Source organism: Lytechinus variegatus, chromosome 17, assembly GCF_018143015.1.
Source record: "Lytechinus variegatus isolate NC3 chromosome 17, Lvar_3.0, whole genome shotgun sequence".
In the NCBI taxonomy this organism is placed as follows: Eukaryota; Metazoa; Echinodermata; class Echinoidea; order Temnopleuroida; family Toxopneustidae; genus Lytechinus; species Lytechinus variegatus.
Window position 1 is genome coordinate 24,047,913 of NC_054756.1, and position 26,829 is coordinate 24,074,741.

The following is a 26,829-nucleotide window of genomic DNA, read 5'->3' on the forward strand; positions in this document are numbered from 1 at the left end:
AGGAGCTTAACTACAGGAATCAGATGCATATGGTCGGGTGAGCTTTTGGAGCTGATAACAAAGAGTGTAGCCGTCTGGAGGTTGCCTGGTGGTGGTACTGACAGGATCGAGGCGTGTGCAAGTGTCAACTGCGGCAGTATATCTCTGCCAAACGGATCCACGACTAAAAGTTTGGAAATCGACGTGGCGACACACCCGCCGGCGGCAGGCATCCTGACAAGAGCGAGCTGCCGGCGGACCGCACCACCCGCCCCGCCGAGCGAGTCCGTCACAGTATGATTAGTAAAAGATGTGTACAACATGTACAAGGGAACCCCTTATTTCCATCATCATTCCTCTTCCTTGCTGCAAGTTTGGTTGTTATGCTTATTCAAAATACATTAGGTGATCAATCATAGTAATTATCATGAAGGTGATGTAAGATGAATTCTTCTTCGTACAGCATTCGTACAATGCTTGAAATTATTTATCTATATTCATTTGCACATATTTTGCAATAAGACATCTCCACATCTGGTTTCCTTTTGCTTACTTTTATGTCTTGAAGAAATATTGAATAGACAGGATAGTGTAGAGGGAACAAAAATGAGATGTGTGGATGATTTCGTACAAACTTTTAATTACCAAATGATGTAATGATTAGTGTTATGACATTTCAAACAAAACTATACAAGGATTTTTCCCCCATTCATTTACTATGTTGATGTTTACTGTTACTTCAAACCAACAACTCTTACATAGCATACAATTCATTTTCAACCATATCCATTTCACTATACTGATCACCAGAAAACGAGTCATTAGTTTTAGCGTAGAGATCTTGATCTCCGTCGTACCCATCCGGGTTTCCTCGGGATTTATCGGGCATCGCGTACAAACTGCCGACATCCTCCGAGGTATCATCAGAACGGTTGTTCCGGTTTCCATTCTTATCTGGCATAGCATACAGACTGTCCATATCTTCCGAGGTGCCGTTTCGTCCGTCGTTCTTATCGGGCGCGGCGTAAACGACGCTCATTCTGTCGGCCATCTTCGCCGTGGCGGTTGGCTGCTTAGGATTTTCAAAAGAAGAATAGGGTGCAATTCCGAGATTAATTTCGTCGTAGCCGTCCTGTGCTCCGTCTCCGTTCTTATCAGGCGTGGCGTAAAGGACGCTTAATCGGTTGTCGCTGTTCTGCTTCACCGCAGTGGCGCCATGTGAAGCATATGACGTCATTTCTGTGTCTGGGGTTTCATCCATTGTCCCCTCATATATATTCGATGATTTCCTGGGATTCAGATTTACAAGGAGAACTTTATTATGTCCTCTTGATTTCGCGCTACTGTGTGCTTGTGCCCCAGGTTGGAAGCCTCTGGCAGAAGATGAATCTGCCATTACACCGTTAGGGATACCGAAGTCATCGTATGCTGGAGGCCTGCTGGCTGGAGACAGGGTTGCCCTTTGTGAAGAGACAATACCCTTTGTCCTCTGATGTGACCTTTAATTGAATGTTGGATACAATTGGGTAGAAATATCAAAATATGTATAATGTTCTTGTAGGGTTTCTAACACTTTATTTTTGCTGTGAATCTTAGCGACACATTGTTAAACACTCAGGATCTAAATTCAAATAACGATATTGGAGAATATTTGGTGGCTTAATTTTCCATTTAAGTACCAGCCTTTATAAAAGACAAAAGATAGATAGCTATAAACCGACTTCAAGAGCTGTTATTTACGATTTTTACCATGTTTTTATAACGAAACGAATATCAGAAGAATTGAAGTCGTCAACATAAAGTGGAATAATTTTCATATGCCATAACTTCTACACAATACACTACCATCTAATAAATAAGGTTGCTACAAACCTTCTCTTCCTGAAACAAACGATGGCAACGATGACTATGAGGACGATCACAACAGCAGCCACACCTCCACCAATCCCTGCATATAAGCCTGTGTGAATTACGATTACCAATTATTCCACGAGATTAAACGTTTAAAATACAACTATTTTCACCGCGAAGTGACGAGGATCATTTCATAATGATACAGTTTCATGACTAAATGGTAAAGGGTTCCTCAGTAGTCTACTGTCATGCTTTTTAATTCAGTTAGATTGACCTGCAACATGTAGTTTTTTCTCTTTTATTGCAGTACTGTGGTCATGGTGGTTGCCATGGGAGTTTTCAACCCTTTTTCATTTCATTTCATTTGATTTTCATTTCACAATGGTCTACATAGGACAAGTCACTGATTTCTTTCTATTACCAACGTGCTTGTGTTACTGGAAGCGTGTTGCATTTGAATTGGAATTTATTGAGTCAAGATGACGAAATATAACATCATTTGATTACTATTAATTTCATACGCATTACTGCCTTCATCGTCAGAATTACTTTATTACCAAAATTAATCAAATTTTCAGTTCTTTTACTGTCACTATGATCATTTGCTGTAAATATGATTTGTGTTGCTATCCTAAGAGAAAGTAAAATAGAAAAATAATGATAGGGTAATTATAAACTTTATTAGGGTTTACTAAAAGTATATGGTGTATATTTATTAGGAGTTCTTTAAATTACCTGAGGATAATGATGTTGATGGTTGTGGTGGTGGTGATGATGATGAAATTCTATCACCGTTACTTGTTGTGGGTACCTGGTTGGTTGAAGTTACAATGGATGTCGTCGAAAGTGGAGAAGTAGCTGTTTCGAATGAATTATAATTTTGAATTAAATGTATTGCCCAATGACATATATTTTCAATCAATGTTACACTATGCACTTTATGTGGCAATTTGAGCAAACAAAATCGTGACATGCTTTAATATTGAGTATTGTTTATCTGTGTTTTATTACAGAATCACAATTATTTTTTAAGATTTCCTTGATTATTTGTACAATTATCTATTCATTATTTGCTGCATTCAAAGGGAATGAAAATTCCATTGACAGCCAGATTTTACTTCCAACAGTATCAAAAAGCTGTCAGGTTTCATGGACCTGCTAGCTCCATGCATTTATGCAATAATACACCTTGCCTCTCACCGTAAAACCGTATTCTTTTTAACGACTTTTATTAGATTGGGATAAAATGATATCAAACCCATTTTTCCTGAATTATTTAGCATAATCAATCAATGACTTTTTAAATCTTTATTCTTAATCATAATGATTGGCACTTTCCTCAACAGATTTATGTGATTTCTTTATCATTATTATTTGCATTTTTCCGCTACAGAACTGGTACTGGAGTTCGATATCAAAGAGTGTGGAAACTCAAGCATTCTATCCATATGATTGTTGAAATAAAATGGTAAAAAATCAATCCCTGAAATGATGGGAAATACACAAATTGAATGAGAACCTTAAGCATTATCATATTTCTTTTGAGTGGTAACATCGGTGTGTATCATGTAAACCCCTCAAAAAAAGTTCCGCAACTCAAGTTTGAGTGCTAATAAATTTCTTAGTGTGCCATCATCATATGTAAAAGTGGTATCATTGGAAAGTATGATTATTCATCTTTACGATCATGTGTCATTTGTAATGCTAGTGTTATCATGAAATACACAGACAAGATATTTTATGCAGCAATGTAAAAAAAAATAAATGTTGCAAAATTCGTTGCCATGTCATGTTTGAGTTCTGCAACTCAAACTGAAAGTTTGAGTGCTAATAAATTTTTTAATGTGCCATCATCATGTGTAAAAGTGATATCTTTAGAAAGCATGATTATTCTTCTTTACAATCATGTGTCATTTGTAATGCTAGTGTTATCATGAAATACAGAGACATGATAATACGCAGCAATGTTACACATGAAATGTTGCCAAATGCGTCGTTTGCAATAGCGAATTTCCAATTGTTTCGAAGATGGACCGAGTGCATTCACTGTCACCTGCATGGTGGAAATTCTATAGAAATGGAGACTCTTGTTGGAAATCAATGCATTTTGCAACATTTTACTTCTGACTATTCTCGATGTTCAGGGTGATTGCATATTCCATGATTACATAAACACAGCAAATGGCATGTCATTGTAAAGAAGAATAATTCAGCTTTCCAATGATACCAGTTTCATCTTTTATGATTCATTAACCAAAAAGATATCATCCCCAAAACTGAGTTGCAAAACTTTTTTTGAGGGGTTTATATTGGCTGCATTTGCCTTTTTCCCAATGGTAGCAACGGACATTATTTTATAGTATTAATGAATGCATAATAACTTGTATTAAAATGATTAGGAGCTGCTCACTTTTTGATAACATTGGGTTGATTTAAAAATGTATTTAGCTAAAATCAGGATGCATATTTGAATAATACATTACGTATTGTCATAATAAGAGAGATAACATACCCAATACCGTAGTCGGCTTGGTCGGTGTATTCACTGTTGTCGTCATGGCGGCTGATAGTGCAATTGTATTTTATTTTAAAAAGAATACGGAAGGAGAAACAATAAAGAAAAGATGTAGAACAGCAAAAGAGAATTAAAGTTACAATACATTGTCAAAAAATAACACAAATAGTTCACTGATAATACATAAAACTAACCAAAAAAAAATGCTTGTGTCAGAAATTTTGATACTCACTGGTAAAGACTGCTATGTATCCACTACCACCACAGCTCTCAGTAGGGTCTCCATGACATGGAAAAGAACAGTCTGCATCTACTCCCTCTCTATGTCTAGTATAGTTATCACTGGCCTTTCCACAGTAACATTCATTTCCACTTTCAACACCAGCGTATACATAGTTAGCTGTGGTGGACCCTTGACAGAACTGGATGCAATATGAAATACTCATCGATGAACATATGCTGAAGGCGCCAGAAAACACTCTGTTACCAGAAACATCCACAAAACATCCAAGATATCCATCATCTAAATGGATAAATAATAAAGTAACGAGTTTCAGAATTGCATTTGGAAACGTAGGATTATAAATTATTTAAAATACTGTTGTGTACACATAATATATACCGATGTTATTATTGCACACAAGAATAAATCCGTATATACAGGTATTCTCTTTAAGTATTTACATTCTATTCATTGAACATCATCGACATTGTATTGCAACAATTTGTTCAAATAATCATTTAAATTTATTCTCTAGAAAAATGCAAACTATTAAAAGAAGGTCAGTCCTATTGGAGATATAAGGTCAGTCGTTCAGTCTTTTTGGTGAAATAAGGTCAGTCCTATTAGAGATATAAGGTCAGTCGTTCAGTCTTTTTGGTGAAATAAGGTCAGTCCTATTGGAGATATAAGGTCAGGCCTAATGGAGCTTTGAGGTCAGTCTTTTTTGGAGACACGTTTACTTGCTTCCTGGGTTTATTATACGCCTTATTCAATGTGCAAAACATATTGTATTTCAATCCATTGTTTAATAGTTATGTTATTGATTTGTATATCTTATATTGCATTGGATGTCCATCTGAAGAAAATAAATGTCTGATTGAATAGAATTGAATTGAACTGAATGACCAGTTAAATAAAAGAATTTAGCCAAAGTACACCAAAAATATGCGAAATAAAGAGTAAAGGTCTGGAAATTCACTTTCTTCAGTGCCGAAATTAAAATAACTTTTTTTAACAAAAACCTTTTTGCTACCTTTTTGCTTGAACAAATTATTTCTTTTACCTTTTTGCTTTACATTTTTTTTGTCATTCACCTTGTCCCTTACTTTTTGGAATATTTTTCTCGAACGAGCCTTTATGAATGGGATCTTACCTTTATCGGTATACTTACGACATATTTTTTATTGTGATAATTATATATGTACACGTACATAGGAATTTGCTATATGTTTTCCTGTCTACTTTTTTTATCGAAATCCACGAAGCAAATTGTAAATGTTGCAATGGAATTAAACGAAATGGAAGATGAAATGACATAGTCTAATTGCTTTATAGCATTATTAGCTATTAAGCCAATGATATCATCAATCGTTGTAAAAACGGCTAAGAAGAGTCAATCTCGCATGTGTTTTTTTTTTTTTTTATTAATAGAAGTTGTATTTGCCTATCAAAGTTACAAGGCTAGCCTAATACTTGATCATAGTGCTCCATAAGGGAGTCTATATTCATTCATTTTAAAGACCTGATTCAAATTTAGTGTAGTCTGCATATTATGATATTCAATCATAATTTTTCAAGATATTTAAGAGCTAAATATTTTTTTTTATTACCATGACAAGATGCTGATCCTGCTGGAGAACACCCGGATGTAGGTTCTAATGTAGGACATGTTGACAGGTTACCTTCATCTAGAAATTTAATATGAACATGATAAACAACAGTCTGATGATTTACGTCTGCATATTTTAAAATATGTTAAACATCTAATGCGAGAATAATGAAGGAGAGAGGGATCATTGAAAAGGCAGCATGTCATCCCTGCATTCGTTTTGTTGAGAGCAGATATATGATGGATAAGTAGAGAATATTAGGCAACATATTCAATTTTAAGCATCTGACAAGTAGAACTCAATATTTGGACTGTATAACAAAGACAATTATGGTATAGGCGAACTATCCATCTTACAACCACATTGACTTTCTTTCCGATGGGAAGCTGCCAGAACATCGACGTATACATTCTTCTATACTAGATCGCGGATCTAGACAGCTTAAATTGGCAGATAAATTGTTTTAACTGCCTCCAAATTGTCCGCTGGTTGTTGATTTCCGAAATTAGTCTAGATTCGTTTTGGCCGGTTTGACTGTGACATCGGTAAACCTTTTTTTTTTTATTTTTCTAGAGACAGTATTTGATGCTTTGAATGAAACGAGCATCGATACCTAATCACTATCGGCAGTTCCCTTGTCAAAGCAGGGAGCTACACAATGACACTGTGTAGGCGCGCCGGAACACTTTCATTTTTTTTTTTTTTTTTTGGGGGGGGGCAAAATTCCGAAGGGGCACAATATTTTTGACAGCGTGAGATACCGAAGCGATCGAGCAGGAGAGGGTGTGGGAGTGGACCCCCCCCCCCCCCACGGTAAGGACTTTGTGTAAAAATGGAGTATACAAGTTGCGTTTCTAAGAGCATTCAAAAATGAATTTCTTGAAATTCAAACATAGAATTCACTACAAAAGACTAGAATTCACTTCGAAAGGCTATACTCACAATCTATGAGAACCTATGAAATCTACGCGCAAAACAATCGCTTCGGAATGTGTTTTTGTGTCTGATCAATTGAATTTCCTATATTGACTCAAAATACCAGAAATTACATTTTTCATGCAATATCTTTTTAGTAATATTTATATGTACATTTACATACACGGACGACGCGAGAGAGCACAATCATAAGTTTTAAGTAATTCCTGTCAGAACAAGGAGTGTATTAAGCAGAAGAAGCGCAACAACAGAAACAAAATAAATTCTAATGAATGTCTTTTCAATTTCAAAATGTCATACTGTTCTGACGTGGCAGACGTCGATAAGCACTTAAATACCCATTCTATGCAAATCACTTCTGACATCAGCATTGGAGATAGTCCCTGATTATCCATGCATGGGCAATACATTTCATATTTTGTAACTGAAGGAAAAAGAAATATGTCAAGCTTAATTCTCTAACAATTTAAAACTTTTCTGAAAATCATTAAAGTTTAAAACATTCATTACTCGATTTATGTGTTTCCTTTTGCATGTTTTGTATGGCTGGGAAGCACTTTTAGATGACCCCTTCAAAATCTTCTTTTTTCTTTACATATTTTCTGGGGAAAATGTGACCATAACTAGGAAATGATGATTATCAAATTCCAGGAAATATTCATTTGTAAATAATCATGAAAAAGGGATGGTCCGGGCTGAAAATATTTATGTCTTAATACATAGAGTAGAATTCACTGAGCAAAATGCCGAAAATTTCATCAAAATCGGATAACAAATAATACAGTTATTGACGTTTAAAATTTAGCAATATTTTGTGAAAACAGTCGTCATGAATATTCTTTAGGTGGGCTGATGATGTCACATCTCCACTTTCTGTTTTCTTATGTTATTACATAAAATCATATTTTTTCATTATTTCATACTTGTGTGAATAATATGTCTCTCTTAAAATGAAATAAGTTGCAGCAATAAATATCTAATGCACTAAATCGGATGTCAATCCAATTTTGCTAGTTCTTGGAGGAAAAAAAATGAATGAACCTATTTTCCTATAATAAAACACAAAAGAACAATTGGAGATGTGACATCATCAGCCCACCTAATGAATATTTATGACGACTGTTTTCACAAAATATTGCTAAAGGTTTAAATTCAATAAATATGTTATTTGTTATCTGATTTTGATGAAATTTTCAACATTTTGCTCAGTGAATTCTACTCTATTTATTAAACTATAATAAATACTTTCAGCCCGGACCATCCCTTTAACAAACTTCCGCAGTTCATAATGTACATTATGTAACATTATTAGAAGAAAACAATTACATTCCAATAGCGAATATGGTTGTCGGAACACCAAGTGGAGTTTTCGAAAAAGTGGATAGAGGAAGAAGTGAAATTGATAGGGGAGGAAGTGAACAGTTGATAGTCGAGTAGTTTTTTTGTTTAAATGCGCGTAGTCCTGAAAAAGACAGTAAACCAGAAAAGGTAGAAGAGGAATGAGTATTTGATAGATAAGTACTCCTGCTCTGCACTCCATTCACCGACTCAAGCTAGCATCTTCTCATTTATCCAATAATCCAACTACTCAAGCCTCTTCAACTCTTTACTCTTTTCTGTTTTATAGTCGATTTGACATTTTCCGAACCTAGAAATGTTCTTTCCGATGAAGTTTTTTTCTTGATTCGTGTTCCTATGGGGTCCTAGAACAAATTCAGCTTGGTTGCCAAAAGTTGCCGTTTGGGCAATTTTGCTAATTAGCATAAATCCAAAATGGCCGCCAGATGCCATCTTGAAAACCTAACTTTTGAACCCCTGTCCACAAAATGATGAGTAATGACTCGTTTTAGGGGTTTAGAGATGTGTAGAACCGATTTCTGTAATCATTTTTGCAATATAAGGTCATCTTCAGGTCAAATCCAAGATGGCCGCCATATGAAGCCATCTTGAAATATCAACTTTTGAACCCTTTGCCCCAGAATCAAGAATAATAACTCTATTCGTGAGTCATTTGGTATGTTGATACAATTCATGCTGTAATTTTGCATAAAGGATAATCTTCAGATCAAATCCAAGATGGCCGCCAACCGCCATCTTGAAAAATTACTTTCCGAGGCTTATACGTGTTAGATCTAATTTCAGTAAGAATACTCATTTCTTTCATTAATACTAAGTTTTTGTCAAAGAATGATGAATAATCCCTCTTTTCGTGAGTTAATTATTTGGTATGCTGATTCCATTTCTGTTAATAATTTTGCAATATAGGATCATCTCCAGGTCAAAATAATCCGACAGGACCACTAAACGCCATATTAAGAAAAAAACTACTTCCGAGATTATTGAACATTGAAGAAGTGCTCTCCCTAATAAGGTTGTTGTTATATGTATTGGAGCTCAAGTAAGGAGATTTCAGTGAGAAAGGATAATCTTCAGGTCAAATCCAAGATGGCCGCCAACCGCCATCTTGAAAAATTACTGTCCGAGGCTTATACGTGTTAGAACTAATGTAAAGGGATTTAAGTAAGAATACTTATTTCTTTTATCAATTCTCAAGCTCAAAGTCAAGGTGAAGGTACATCTTAGATGTCAGATTTCAACATTAATTGCTCAACTTAGAATGAATCCTCTTCAGGTTTGGGCCATGATCCATTCCGAGTGTATTTTTATTTTTTAAGGTCCATCCATACCTTTATACTGAAGAGGCTTTTAGGGTCTTATTTGAATTTGAAAGTGTTTTATCAATATTTTTTTCTAAATCAATGTGTCCAATGATTGGTATAGGCATCAGTTCGCCTTAAAAGACGATGGTGTAGCGCTCGGCCTTACATTTTCGAGAGTGACTATAGAGCTCCACTCTAGAGTTGCAGTCTCTAGAGCAAATTTTTACAGATGAAGGAGGATGGCCCTGAGACACGTTTATATAGAGATGCTGCCCTAGCCTTCCTCCTAGGCCTTTGGCCTGCCAATTTAGCATTCCGATTATTTTCTGACATCTTGACCCCTGTACTTAGTAGCTCTCCATAGAATGGCGACTATCATCTACACCTTCATAAGTGTTAGTGTCTATGCCGGCAAGTTTTATGTCACGTTTGCAGGTGTCTTTATAATGGAGGTGTGATCTACCGATGGGGTGAGACCAATCACATAGCTCACCTTACCTTGGCGAATCCCTTCTTGGATTTGCCACGGTTTCATGCGGCAAACATGCCCCCAACCACCTGAGGTGCCTTTGACTAAGGAGCGAGAATAAACTTTTGATGCCAGCACGTACGCTAAAGGGCCTCTGCATTTTTCACTCTGTCCTGCCAATTTACGTGCATGATACGTCCGAGGCAGCTGACATGGAAGGTGTTTCGCCACTTTTCTTGGTCTGCGTACGTTTTCCAGGACTTATTTCCGTGCAGGAGCTTGGCCATGACTGTGAGAGATTTTACAATCCCTATGCTTGTCCTGTGAAAGGGGGCAAGAGACATATAGTCGGTCCAAGGTAGGTGAGGGGTCCACCACAACCAGACGAGTGTGTATTTGGAGGACAGTCGGTGTCTTGAGTCTATCAGGATTTCTGACTGTCTCACAGGCTGATGGATGATCCAAACCCTTAACATGCACAGGACAGGCAGCTGTTATGTATGACTAGGTCTTGTACTCCCACTTCTTGAGAGGCAGGGCGACATCGTTTCCGTAAAACATTTCACGAATGAGAACAATCCTGACCGTGGAACAGTTTTGGGGGAGCCTATCTTCTGCAGGAGGCTAAAGAGTGCACTCCTGCTGACCAAGTCAATGGCTCTTGTCAGGAGGAAAAATCCAATAATAATTATAAAGGAAGTTAATAAGTTAACTATTTTTTTTTAATATTACCGAGAAATCACTTTTTTATTCAAATAATACTTTAAAGTCATTTCACTGGAAAAGTATGATTGCACAGAAATAAAAAAGGATCAAAACTCCCGAAATCATAGCCCAAACCTTGAATGGTTTCATTCTAAAGTAAGCGGTTAATGACGAAATCTATCAACCATCTGACCATATTAGACATGACTTGACCTCGAACTAAAAATGGAGTGATTAAAAGAAATGAATCATTCTCACTGAAATCTCCTTACATGAGCTCCAATACATATAACAACAACCTTATTAGGGAGAGCACTTCTTCAATGTTCAATAATCTCGGAAGTAGTTTTTTTTTTCTTAATATGGCGTTTAGTGGTCCTGTCGGATTATTTTGACCTGGAGATGATCCTATATTGCAAAATTATTAACAGAAATGGAATCAGCATACCAAATAATTAACTCACGAAAAGAGGGATTATTCATCATTCTTTGACAAAAACTTAGTATTAATGAAAGAAATGAGTATTCTTTCTGAAATTAGATCTAACACGTATAAGCCTCGGAAAGTAATTTTTCAAGATGGCGGTTGGCGGCCATCTTGGATTTGATCTGAAGATTATCCTTTATGCAAAATTACAGCATGAATTGTATCAACATACCAAATGACTCACGAATAGAGTTATTATTCTTGATTCTGGGGCAAAGGGTTCAAAAGTTGATATTTCAAGATGGCTTCATATGGCGGCCATCTTGGATTTGACCTGAAGATGACCTTATATTGCAAAAATGATTACAGAAATCGGTTCTACACATCTCTAAACCCCTAAAACGAGTCATTACTCATCATTTTGTGGACAGGGGTTCAAAAGTTAGGTTTTCAAGATGGCATCTGGCGGCCATTTTGGATTTATGCTAATTAGCAAAATTGCCCAAACGGCAACTTTTGGCAACCAAGCTGAATTTGTTCTAGGACCCCATAGGAACACGAATCAAGAAAAAAACTTCATCGGAAAGAACATTTCTAGGTTGGTGTATTGAGCCTATGAGACTGTCAAATCGACTATTACAGTCATTTTCAGATTCCATATGTTGCTCGAGTAAGTTCACGCGCGTTAGTGATATCGGGTCCGGTCTGAGCGTTTCTGGGCGACCGCGCGTTTGTTAGCCGACACAACCAGCATTGCATTGGTGAACCACTTTCAATTTGCCATGCGGTTCTAGTCTGAAATATATTCATTAAAATGTTAAACGTTATCACACTGTAATAAGATGGAAAAGGGGCTTCTCAAAGGTATGTTTCATAGAGGAACATGTTCGTCAAAAGACGCGAGGCTTACTATGATTATGTGATTGCCCCGTCAGGGGCGAAATTTTTTCATTTTTGACAATAGAAATGACAATTTTTAGGCAGAAAAGTGCCTTCATCGTTTACTTTTGTCCTTGAATAATTTATCCTTTTTTCTTTAGGGGGGGGGCACATAATAATTTTTTTATTTGGGGGGGCAAGTGCCCCCCCCCCCTGCCCCGCTTCCGGCGACCTTGACACTGTCGTTTACTCAGAGTAGTGGGTGCACATGAACTTTGCCGCCACAGGACAGATCAGCGCCATTTCAGCTCTAATCCGCGTTGGCGATGCGCTCTTCACAGAATTGCAAACTCTAAAAACTGACAACTTTTTGGTCATTTTTTATATCTACTTAAGAGTTCTGAAATCAGACATACATCTTTAGGGGAACCCCGGTGGAGTGGTCCACCTGCACTCTCCCAGTCAGTTCTAAAAGAGAGACATACGGGTCATAGTGAGTTTTCGCTTTTCGCTTCCCATGCATGGGTGACGCCAAAACAGTAAATTACAAAATTTTAATTTTGTTCAATACAAAATAAAAAATATACTAGTTTAGGAAGGTATTTAAGAGTATTTTGTGAAAGAAATATTAAATGGTATGTGTTTACTTCCGTTACAATCTAACCCAATGCCAGGGGGTGAATTCTGTCCATAGGGTGTGATCTCCACTGCTAGGCTTGCTCCAGTGAATCCTAACTGTCTGCAAATGACGATGACGTCAGTAAATCCAATATTTATTCCACATGTCGTCTCCCAATCGCCGTCATCTTGCCTGATTTCTACTGTACCTTTATTAGATGCTGGACCACCAACCAGTCGTACATCTATCAAGAAAGGGCAACGTGTGTAAATAAATATGAATCTAGAAGAGTTCAAACTCTGCGGCTAGGATTAGTTTTTTTTTTTAATGCAAAGGGAACTACTTCTTCCAGGTTCAACTATCATCCCTATCACTCGATTCTCTACACACATTAGACTATTAGATTTTTGTAGAAAAACACAGAAACTGATCACTATTGCGAGTTTTACCTTTATATGGATTTCGATTGAGAGATGGATTTATGTCTTTCTTGTCAGTGCGTGTAAACTAATTCTTTCATTCATTCAAAGTACTTTTCAAGATCCCTCAAATCAATATGGCAGACGGACACCAACTCGTGAAGCAAATTACGGCGATCTACATTTTTTACATACATCGTACCATGTAATTAACGGTGCCCTAAGTAATTAAACATCTATAAAACTCATGATACAGACGATAGTCTGGTAAGATTTACCTGTTATGTCGCATTTGACCATATGATTACCATACTGCACCAGAAGAATTATTAGGAACGCCAAGTTGATCCAATACCAATCCATCTCTAAATCATATACAATCAGCCATGAATCTGCAGATAAATTGAAATTTGGGGAGAATACCAAAGAAATAACTTGTACAATGATGCCTGGACGTTCTGAGCAGAAAGGTATAAATATAATTTAGTCACAAACCATTTATCAATGGTTCCTCTCCAATCGTTTGCCCGATCAGAATATTCCAAGCTCAGTAAACTTCCATGATTAATGTCCCGAAAAGTCTAATACTGTTTTAATCCCAATTATACTCCTAAAAAGAAAAGGAAATTATATATTTCTTTGAACCAAAGTTTCGTTCGATATTCTGGAACAATTGTGAAAATAATGAACAACACCTACAGAGGCAGACCCCCCCCCCCTTCAATGTCTGCGAGCACACTCCTTAGATCTAGATTTTAAAAGAAATGATGTCTAGGGATCTAATGATCATTGGAGAGAATATTCTGATTATCGGAATAGACCTATAGCGTTTAAATAGATCTTAGTTATCAAACAAAAACCTTAAAAATACAACCTTGTAGTTTTCTCAATTAACCATGTGATGACTGTGTTGTTCCTTTTGTTTTCTTTCTCAATGTCCCACCCAACCCTCCTCCCTCCCCCCCCCCCCCGTTTCGATCTAATAAAAGTGAATTTTTGCATAGGAAAATGATATCAAAATATACGTACAAGTTTGAAGGAATTGGACAAACAATAAAAGAATGTTGTGATGTAAGGAAGGAACAACTTTTTTATATGATCCAATTAAAAATGACATAAAGGTGATTTTTATCGAAAGCTTTGCGCTGAATGAATCTTTGGGTAAAGACAAAATAGAATAGTCATGTTCACTTCATTATGAGATTACCATAGTCTTTATCTCGTAAAAATTATTGTTTGATTCTTATGAAACTTTTATGATAATTCACTTCTCATTTTTTCCACTCGCACATAAATCAATTTAAGCCCAAACCTCAATTCTCCTTTAGGTAAATTGAAAAATGAAATTGAATTGAAAACAAATAAAATCTAATAAAATAAAAAAAAATACAATGAAATGAAATACGATGAAATAAAATGGAATGAAATGGAATAAATTAAACAAGGAAAATAAATATATTATATTAGGGGAAAAAGACAAATCAGAATAACAGAGAGGCGAAGGTCATTTGAAGGTCATTTGAATATTTGACGAACAATATAGGAGGTTAAACGAATAAACGTGGTAGAGGTAAGGTGCAAAATATAGCCTAGGAAGTCAAGATAATTAAATTCACAATTAAGGGTGAGTTGTCTTTATTACTTGTCACTTCTCAATCTCCAATATAGAATGATTGATCATGTTTCTGAAACAGCCAAAAATATTTACATGCTTGTTCGATTTTATTTCCAGTATTTCGTGGTTTTCACCTTAAAATTTTGAACAGGTCCTACCAATCGTGTTATTCTCAAAGCATTATATTTATTTTTCCTATACACCTGCACAGGTATAAACAATTATATTGTTTTGATGACAACGATAATTTGTTTTTATCGTCTTACTCTAAAATGACAAACGAAATAGTGAAAATATAATTACCATAATTTTTGATGAGTTCTCAGGGGTATTTTGGCTCGATCCACTCAATCATGTGACTAGTTAGGAGCTGAATAATAATCAGCTTATAATAAAACCACAGTATTATGTATGATGACAAATAGTGCTATCACAGTTGCCTGTCAGAATAATCATGAAAATGTGCAGCACTGTGTTTACGAATACTTTGACATGCAGGTTCACAAGTGATGACGAACCTTCAGGAATTCCCCTATTTTACCCCGTAAAGAATATGGGACAGGACCTGGTTTCACAAAATGACAACCACAACTGAGCGTTGGAAACTGTAGCTTCGAAGGTATGCTGTACCAATTAAATTTTAAATGTTACATACTTTTAGCTGCTATTGCACCGTTTGCAGGAATCACATTTCGGGAAACATGGCTGAAAACACTATTTATTCTGACACTCCTTTTTTCTCACAAAGGAACAGTCTTTTGTTTGCTTTCTATTGAGTCTGCTCTTGATTACCAATCAAATATCTGAATAATAGGCAAACACATTTATTTTTAGAGTCAAGTTCCTCTTTGACGGAGACGCATTTATAATGTGCTTAGCCTATTTATAGAATGTCTGAAAATCCAATTAAAAATCAATTACCCTACCCCCCCCCCCACTCTCTCTCTCAGTCAAATACACACTGCTTTCTTTCCCTCTCTCTCTGCCTATTTCTCTCTCTCGTCTAATTTTGACCATTTATCTATCACACACATACACATACACCCAATCCATGCACACATACACAAATAGTATTTATTCACACCACAATCCCTCGTCTTCTCTCTCTCCCTCTCCATTTCATATGCATTTTACACATTCTAATCTTATTTTAAATTGATTCAAGTTTTAAAGGGCAACTTCAAATATAAAAACTTTTTTTTATTACGTTTAAAAAACAGACTTGCGATTTATTTTTGTTATAACAATAATAATTATACTTGCTTATATAGCGCCTAACACTTTGTCAGAAGTCTCTAAGCACTCTACAGTATATGCAGCATAATTACCCTGGCTTCAGCAGTGCAGTTTTTACGCGCGCTGCGTTTCAAGGAATAAATTCCTGCCAGGTACCCATTTACCTCACGGGGTTGAGTGCAGCACATTGTGGATTAATTTCTTGCTGAAGGAAATTACGACATGGTTGGTATTCGAACCCACGACTCTCTGTTCCAGAGTCCGGAGACTAATCCACTGGGCCACAACGCTCCACTTGTATTCTTGTTTGTTCACGATGAAATCTTTCAACCTCAAGATAATAGCTTATAAGAAGATTTTTTTTCATTTATTCGCATTAATTTTGCAATACAGTCACAAGGTAAGCAGAGTCTAATAAAATAAACGAATAATAGGGGAAGGCGGGGTAAGTTGTGACAGTTTTTACTTTTTGCGTGTTAGAATTGATATGATTAATAATCTTGTCGAAATAAGTACCTTGCTTTGAAATTTCATTCTTCTGAAATATTTTCCACCTATATATAAATTTCTACCCCAACACTGAAAGTCATCGTGACCTTTGAAAAAAACGATGTCAAATGGCTCAACTTGCCCCATATATGGGGTAAGTTTGAGCCACCTTCTGGGGTAAGTTGAGCCACAAAAACTATGTACAAAATGTATGGGGGAGAACCAGCATGTCAATTTTTTGTTTATAGTCTTTTCACTTGCTAATTCTCTATAAATACTAACATCCTGTAAAAGGAAAAGAGCAGTCATGTAAATTTGCTCCTTTCAGCCTGCATTTCAATTGATTTTTATGGTTTGTTTGTTTTTTAAGATACATTACCATAGGAATTACCATGGCTCAACTTGCCCCATGCTGTTTGGCTCAACTTACCCCAGTCCGAACTTAGTGCGATAATTTTGTATCCACACATTTATTATGCATCCATCATATAAAAGACTATGACAAGAATGAAGATCCATACCTGGACTAATAATGTTGTTATCATGTCTTTATTATATTTAAAGACGTGTGTGTTTATAAAGCACTTATCTATTTCACACTCTTTTATACTTTTTTGGCTGAAATTCACATTTTTCCCTCTAAAAAACTACTTTTTGTTTCAAAGTTGGAAACAATGTGGTGGGGTTAGGGGTAATGCTATGGGTCATCAATACATGACACCACCACAATGTCTGACTCATTCATTATCGGCCTGCGGCTGGTGGCTCAACTTGCCCCTATGCTCAACTTACCCCGCCTCCCCTACAGTTCGTATAAAAAAAACGGGACAGATTTGAAAAGTCTATGAAATTTTTGTTTCAAATTATTATGTCTATATTTTGGTGTTAATAGGTGGTCTAAGGTCTTGTTTTTCAAATGCTATAAAAAAAAATTTAGTTTCGTTCATGCTTGAGCGAACACGGGACGTTTTTGTTGGGGGTTCAAAAAGAGGCTTGCGCCAGAATTGCAGAATATGAGTAATATGATGTTCGGACTTCTTGCTAATTAGCAGACTTCCTCTTAACCTTTTCATTATCTTTGCCATAATTTTCAAATCATGCGGTCAAAATTCATTTTCAGATCTATTTATTTGCTTGAATTATTCTGTTATTTCTTTTTAATATGCTCTCTGTTAGCTTTGAATAATCCTTCTTCAAGCTAAATTTTTTTTTTTTCAACCGAATTATGGAGAGCATGGATTTTTTTCAAATCCTTTCATTATGTGCTACAAAGGTTATGGTGCCTTTTGAACAAAGCCACACAGATGGGCGGGCGCTCGGGTTGCTCCCCCCCCCCCCTCAATTAAAAAAAAATCATGACCAAGAAAAAAAGTGGACAGGAAATAAGGAAAGATAGAAATTAAAATATGATATCATTTTCTGAATATTATGTCAAAATCTATCACAAAATTTGATATTGTAATTACAAAAAGTGGGAATATTTGCGTGCTCACTTCGCTCGCTCACAACTTTTTAATACATTTTACCCGATCTGCCATATCTAGCTCCCTCAAAATTGACTCAATTCACCATTGTCATTGAAAACATGAATCCCTTCCTGTCAAGCAATTAAACTTGGTCAAGGAATTAATGACCCATTGAAAAATAGATTCATATCTTTTAAAGGTACAAAACATTATTTGTTTCACATAATAAAACGATTTGAATAATCACAAAATCTCTCTATTAATAATTCAAATCTTCTTGCTTTGGTTGACAAAAAAATCTTCTTTTCTTAGTTACTTATGAAGGAAAATTAAAAGGTAAGAGAAGTTTAAATGAAAAAACAAAATAATTAAATTAAATGAATAACTTTGTAAATGAAATTTGACAGCATAATTCGAAAATTGTGGCACAGATAATGAAAAGGTCAAGAGGACGTCTCCTGATTAGCAAGAAGTCTGATCATTGTATTACACATATTCTGCAATTCTGGCGCAAGCCTCTTTTTGAACCCCCAACAAAAATGTCCCGTGTTCGCTCAGGCATGAATAAAATTTATTTTTTTAAATTGCATTTCAAAGATAAGACCTTAGAGCATCTATTAACACCAAAAAATAGACATCATTATTTGAAACAAAAATTTTATAGACTTTTCAAATCTGTCCCGTTTTTTTGATACGCACTGTATAGTGTTCAATTTGCAATAACTGAAATTGCAAACATTTCTATCTAGCTAATTTTATTATTCGATTTTAAATTCATTAATTTCTTTCGAAGAAAAAATAATAAAAGTATTTTTTCGTCAGATGTTGACATTGGACTAATGGATGAAACCAAATATGGGCCCCCCCCCCTTCTCTCTCTCTCTCTCTCTATCATACTCTTTATTCTTGGCAGAATGTGTAAATTGGTTTTTATCAGAAATAGCATAATTCATCCCAGGACAAATGGTCAATCCTCATTTGCAAGGTTAAAAGATGACTAAGGATATACTAGTATGTATGATATTTAAGTATTATGATATAAACAATAAATCATAATTACATGCCATGAAATTTTAGCTGTTAAATGAATCTGAAAAGCTGGATTGAAAATCGCAATTTGTGTAAACACCATCAAAATCAGAATAAATCATAAGGATCCTTGTCTATTTAAGTTCAAGTTTGTTGAAACGAATTAAAACAAGAGACATATTACATAATTTAACATGAAATGAGAATACATGATAGGTTTGGGACCACATAGAAGCAGAGTTGTGAAAGGGGCCCCTTATATAGAACATTACAGCAATAATGAGATAAAAAATATAAACAATGATAATATATACAAAAATCCACACACACACACACCCACACACGCACCCATATGGTTTGTCAAGATTCAATTAAAGACACTTTTTAATCATTCTAATAAATATTTTCGACACATTTTTTTTTATATGGCAGTATTCGACTGGATCTAAAGCTTTGTATATGATAACCATAACAGTTGTCAGCTACATTTCAATACGACCATTGGTCAAGGCTCCCCGAGTAAAATATTTGCTTTATTTAATAAGTGGTCAGAGAAGTAAATATAATAGGCTTTCCTTAATACTTACACATAAACTCTTGTTTCTCTTTATACTAATAAATGGGGTATGTATGGCGGTACATACACCGCACACACGCGTGTGTATACTGTATGGGCGTATTGGGGTGTATTGGAGAGGGTGTGTGTGTGTAAGGTGGGTTGTCCCTGTGGGAGGGTGTGTGTGTGTGTGTGTGTATTCCTTCCTTAGATCATATAAGAGTGGTGTGGTGCACTGGTGTCGTCAGGATCCAATACATTGGCACGTTTATGTTCGTATATCTGAGAAGAGTAGTGAACATCGCCATCAGATGTTGCCAATGAATCCGATTTCATGACATCCTGAATATCGTGGTAAAAACCTGTGTCTTTTACAGGCGAACTTGATGACTGCACCAAATCCACATTTTGTGTCTTCTGATCCTTGTTAGAGTCTTTCATCATCCTATAGAGTATAAAATTTAAGACAAAAATTAGAATATAATACTTTAGACAAATGGCGTATTACTTTTGTTCATGTTAGGATGTCATTTCCTGGTATATAAGGCTCTATGTATTCTAATGATTCGGTTCTTTCAATACTTGGACATCCCCTGACTATATGGTAATTGCTGGGTTGCGATGATCTTGCTTCTCTTGACCATAATATGCTTTCTGTTAACCTTGATACATTAGGTCGGGTATTTATATTCAAATTTAATGTACGATTTTAATTGTTTCCCAGGCCATGTTTATTTATTCAAATTGCAAAACCTTTCACAAGAAATGGGACTTACCTCCGAATTTGAATGATGTATATTAGCGAGACGATGAGAAGTACACTAAGGATGATAATAACAACACCTTCGCCAAGTCCAACACCTAGACCTGTAGCGATTAAATTGGACATGCATACATCAGAAAGGTTATCGCTTGTACATTAAAAATATATAAATTAGTGCAATATCATTTTTCTACCTGCCGTTACTCCTGTTCAATTATGAGTTACTTGGGACTGTTTGATTTCCACGACGCGAACGGATTCAAGAACAGAGAACATGCATTGTTAAATGCCCTTCATGACAATAAACATCCAAGGAGTCTTTGTCGAAAATGAGGAATCAAAACAGCCGTTTCCTGGTGGACTCTTTACAAACGACAAATTTGCGATTATCCGTCAGCTCCGAAACTTAGGACAAAACTGCTCGCCCGGTTCACCAATTTTTGACAAAGACCTTCCAACTGTCCATTGTCATTTGACGGGGATCTTCAACACATTTACCGTGTTCTTGATTTGGTCTTGCATTGTGAATTGAAAACTCTCTATTACAATCTCATTGCGCAAGGTTGTGTTCTTTTTCTATAATTCTAATTTTTCCGGCCCCCGTATATTTTGGTATTATTATTTACTTAAACATATTTCGTTAAAGATGATACATATAAATTGTATGTTAGTGTTATGGCAAAATCGACCACAAAACACATCTAATATCGTTTTGGGATTCGTTATGAAATCATTCAAATTAGAAAAGAATGACGTACAGTATCCCATCTCCGAAAATTTAATATTCTATTGTCTATAATTACAAGAACTGTGACTCTTTGGCTGGAGCGTGAAGAAGAAGGTTGTGGTCAGTGGTGATGACGTAAGATTGTTCCTTGGACTATGACCACTGGTCATCTCAAAACTTGGCTGACTGGTCATTGGTTTCTTTTGGGTGCTTATATCTTGTATCTCCTCAGTCGACCAGGTTGAGGCAATAGTAGATGTGGTTTCACTGATCTGGACGTGAACTATTGGTAAAGGATACCATTTAAAACTGTATCTCAGTTGAGTCTTTCAAGGATACCATTTGAAATCGTATCTTAAGGATCTACTAATGTGTCTCTGTTGAGTCTGGCAAAATATGTTGAAAACCTTTCTGTTTATCTTTTTAATTTCTGTATGCGGCTTGAGTAATGTGGAGAGTGGATAAGTCACATGTATTATTTTCATCATTATTATTATCATTATCATTAATATTATTATCTTCATTATCATTATCAATATTATCATTATTATTATCATTATTATTATCATACATAATAAATTGTGAGAGTTTTACACATCAATGATGATGATTTTTTTAATGATATAAATGATGATGATGTTATGAATAATAATGATATGATAATATAATAATAATAGCAATAATAATAGGAAGAATAAGAAGAATAAAAAGAGGACGAAGAAAAATTGTCAATGTGTCATGTTTTTTAAGGGAACATACCCCTTACTCTAGAAACAAATCAGTCAAAAATGACTATACTAGTTATTAGGGTCAGCTGGATGCAACTGTTATTCTAGTTATATTGAACTATTTTCTAGTCGTATTTTGCTCGAAAAACAGGAGTTATTTCTGACATATATTCTAATATATGTCAGAAATTCGACTAGACATATCAGTTGCACCCAGCAGGCTACTGGTCTAGTTAAGTCAGCTTGACTGATTTGTTTTAAGAGTGTTCATTATCATTTTCATCACCTCCATCGCCATCATTCTCTATAACCTCTCTTTTTTCATGAACATTTATTGATTGATTTCCATTCAACTCAATATACTCTGTTTATCATATCTGCATATTATTTAAGGATATCTTTTTGGTTGTATTTTCAAAAGTCTTATCAAGATAATATTTATTAACTGTATAGCACCCCCGAGGAGGGTATGAGAGTATTACAAAATAATACAGTGTTTTATATACATAAAATATATGAATCCATAACATCTTACATCTGCATAAATCCTAGCCGTTTATGGCCGTTTAACTATCCTACTACTACAAGTACAAATAAGTTTAATCTTTCATTAGTCTCCTACTATCAAAATATTTCATTGTCTGTTTCCATTTTTTCTTCATACTGACACTTCATGTATAATACTATATGTTGATAATTCTGTATCATTCATGGATGCAGAGGATATAAAAACTAAGTAATCGTTCACGAGTGTGTTATCGCATGTCAGCTAGGACTAGATACATCATTGTCTATAGGAAATGATTATTTTTAAGATCGGAACTCACTCATAAAGATAGCTATGTATCCTGAACTACCACAGCTCTCAGTGCGGTCTCCATGACATGGAGCAGAACAGTCCGAATCTACACCCACTCCGTGTCGAGTATAGTTATCACTTGCTTCTCCACAATAGCATTCATTTCCTCTTTCAACACCAGCGTATACATAGTTAGCCGTGGTAGACTCTTGACAGAACTGGATGCAATATGAAATACTCATCGATTGACTAAAATTCATATTGCCAGATAACACTCTGTTACCAGAAACATCCACAAAACATCCGATATATCCCTCACCTAAATGGATAAAAGTAAAGTAAGGAGTTTCAGTATTGCATCTGGAAACGTAGGATTACAATTTTTTATAAATATTATGTTCCTACGATCATAATGATTATGGATGTCAATGATGATCACTGTTGCCTAAATGTGAATTATGTTACCGCAGGACATTGTAAATATACTAATCCTTATGAATTTCATATTTTTGTTTGTTTGAGTTTACTATTCAGTGCTAGTGTATTAGTGATTTATTACACCTTAGCTGGCTATACCACCAAACAGTAACATCAAATTACCCTATTAAATAACCGCTTTACCTACATGCTCAAGGGTGCAAACAATTAAAACATTTACAATGGTTCATAGCTCGAGATAAAGATTTTTAAAGATATGTTTCAAATAACAAATGATATCCAGCCACATCACGCTAGACATGCCAATGATTTGTATGAACTTATATCACATAAGTTTATTTCTATTGGAGCTATAAGTTCAGTCCTTTTGGAGAAATTCCCGACACATCCACTTCTTTCCTGGGTATATCATACTCCTTCTTCCATGTGCATAACATATTGTATTTCCACCCATTATTTTACTATTGTGTTATTGATTTGTATATCTTATATGGCATTGGATGGAATGTTCATCTGCAGAAAAAAAATGTGTATTGAATAGAATCATATTGAACTGAATTGCTAGTATTATGAGAGAATTAAGCCAAAGTACGCCAAAAGCATACTAAATTAAGAGTAAAGGACTGCAAACTCACTTTCGCCAAAGTAATACCTGCGGCACTTCAGTACTGAAATTTGTTTTGTTTTTTTTTCATTCCTCTTGTCCCTTACTTTCTGTATTATTTACCTTGAACGAGCCTTTATGAATGGGATCCTACCTTTATCGATATACTTATGACATATGTTTTATATAATTATCATACATGGAATTTGCCATATTTTTTCCTGCTCTAATTTGTGTATCAAAGTGTACGAAACAAATTGTAAATGTTGCAAATGTAAATAAACGAAATGTAAATCTCATTGATATATAACATCATTGGCTACTTTAAAGTCAATGGTAACGTTAATCGTCAATATCGCATGTGTTAAAAGATTTTCATTTTTTGTAGCAGAAGTTGTATATGCCTATCAAATTTACAAGATTGACCTAATACTTGATTAAAGTGCTCCCAATTGGACTCAAATTTAACTGATTCAAATTTAGTTTAGTCTGTATATTGTAATATTCAATCATATTTTTTCAAGATATTTAACAGCTGAATATTTTTTTATTACCATGACAAGATGCTGATCTGCTGAAGAACACCCGGATGTAGGTGGTAATGTAAGACATGCTGACAAGCTACCTTCACCTAGAAATTTAACATGAACATGATAAACAATAGTATGCTTATTTACGTCTGCATTTTTCCCCTATCTTGAAATATGTTTAACATTTAATGCAGGCATAATGAAGGATTTAGGGGATGATTGAAAAGACAGAATGTCATCCCTGCACTCGTATCGTTGACAGTAGATATGTGATGGATTAGTACAGAATATTAAGCTACATACAGAATTTTTAAACATCTGACAAGTAGAACTCAAAGCTTTGGACTGTACAACTAAGACAATGATGGTATAGGCGAACTATATCCCCTTCATCTTGTATCCACATTGACTTCTTTCCAATTGGATTCTGCTGGAACAACGACGAATAACCATTAATTCTACTTCATAGATACAAATCGACGATGTAAGATTAGATCGCATTTTTAGACAGTTTAAATTGGCAGATAAATTGTTACATCTGCCTTCAAACTGACCATTGGTTGTTAATTTTCGATTTTGTTTGTTTGGATTCGTTTTGGCCAGTTTGAATGTGGCATCAGTAAACCTTTTATTTTTATAGAGACAGTATTGGTGGTTTGAAATGAAACGGGCATCGAGGCCCAATCAATTCATGTTTTGGGCAGCGACACAACGGCCACGTGTTTTATAAGGAGTATCGTGTGCGTTCACTGTTAGAGAATTTATCCTGAAAATAAAAGAAGTTCCTGCAGCAGAGTCTCGAGAACACCTGTAATCTTACCAGATTTGCGTACATGTAATTTGACAGGAAATTGGCATTTGGTGTATGGAATCTTTTTTTACAAATTTAGTTAAATAAAACACCATTTTCCCCTTTTTAAACAGACCTGTTCTATTAAATTGCCGAAAATTCCTGTTTTATGAATTTATAAAATGATTCTATTATTGCTTTCTGCAAAATCTTCATTTTTTCTGTAAAATCACTGTCTTTTTAACAGTGTATGGAATTTACCGCCACCGCACAAATCAGCGTTATGACAGCCCTGATCCGCGTTGGCGATGCGCTCTTCACCATGTTCAAAAGGGTTTGAAATTGTCCATGATCCGCAAACTCTATGCACTGCCATTTTTTGGTCATTTTTTATATCTACTTAAGAGTTGTGAAATCAAACACACATCTGTATAGGGGAACCTCGGTGGAGTGGTCCACCTGCATTCTCCCAGTCAGTTCGGGAAGAGAGACCTGCGGGTCGTAGTGAGTCACTTTGCTTTTCGCTTCCCATGCATGGGTGACGCCAAAACAGTAAATTACAACATTTTAATCTTGTTCAATATAGAATATGAATTCACTAGCTTAGGAAACTATGTAAGATTATTTTATGAAAGAAATATAAAGTGATATATGTTTACTTCCGTTACAATTTAACCCGATGTCAGGACTTGAATTCATTCCATAAGGTGTGGCTGTCACTGCTAGGCTTGCTCCTGTGAATCCTAACTGTCTGCAGATGACGATGACGTCAGTAAATCCAAGATTTGTTCCACATGTCGTCTCCCAATCGCCACTATCTTGCCTGATCTCTACTGTACCTTTATTAGATGATGGACCACCAACCAGTTGTAAATCTATCAAGAAAGGGTAACGTGTGTAAATAAATATGAATCTAGAAGAGAACAAACTCTGCGGATAGGATTAGCTTTTAAAAATGCAAAGAGGAACAACTTCTTCCAGGTCCCAACTATCACCCCTATCACCTAATTATCTACACACATTAGACGTATCAGGAGTAGCTTTGAAAATGCCAAGGGAACTACTTCTTCCAAATACCAAATACTAGTATCATCCGATCCCATACAGACAATAGAATTGTATTAGATTTTCATAAACACAGAAATAATCTGAACACTTTAGCGAGTTTGAAATTTATAGAGATTCCTATAAAAATACATTGAGGTTATTTATGTCATAATGTGTCTTTCTTTACATTGTTTGTAAACTTTTTCTTTGATCACTTCAAAGGACCAACTAATCAATCAAATTACGACAATCTACATCTTTTACATACATGGTGCCATTACACCTAGCCTAGATAATCTGTATGAATTAAAATCATGATACTTCGCAAACAGGATTCGTTTACCTGTTATGACGCATCGGACCATGTGGTTACTGTACTGCTTTAGAAGAGCCGTTAGAAACACGAGGGTAATCCTATGCAAATCCATTCCTAAATCATATACAATCAATCAGCGGCAAATCTGTAGATCAATTGAAATTTGGGGCGAATATTAGAATTATAACTTAAACAGTGGGTTCGGGACGTTCTGAGCATACGAAACATTATTTCAGGGGCGAACAAATGTGTGTAATTAATGATTCCCCTTTAGTTTTCTACCTGATCAAAATGTAAAATATCCCAAAAGTTTATTTCGGTTTTACACCAAATTATATTCACAAAAATATAGTGTTCATTCCTTAGAGAAAAAAATACATCTTGTCTTCTTTTTCTTAACA

The 26,829-nt window shown here is 35.4% G+C and overlaps 1 pseudogene; it reads right to left on the reverse strand.

Moving 5' to 3' along the window:
* Nucleotides 1–552: 552 nt before the first annotated feature.
* Nucleotides 553–26,552, reverse strand: LOC121430578 (annotated as a pseudogene).
* Between the last annotated feature and the right edge of the window lie 277 nt (nucleotides 26,553–26,829).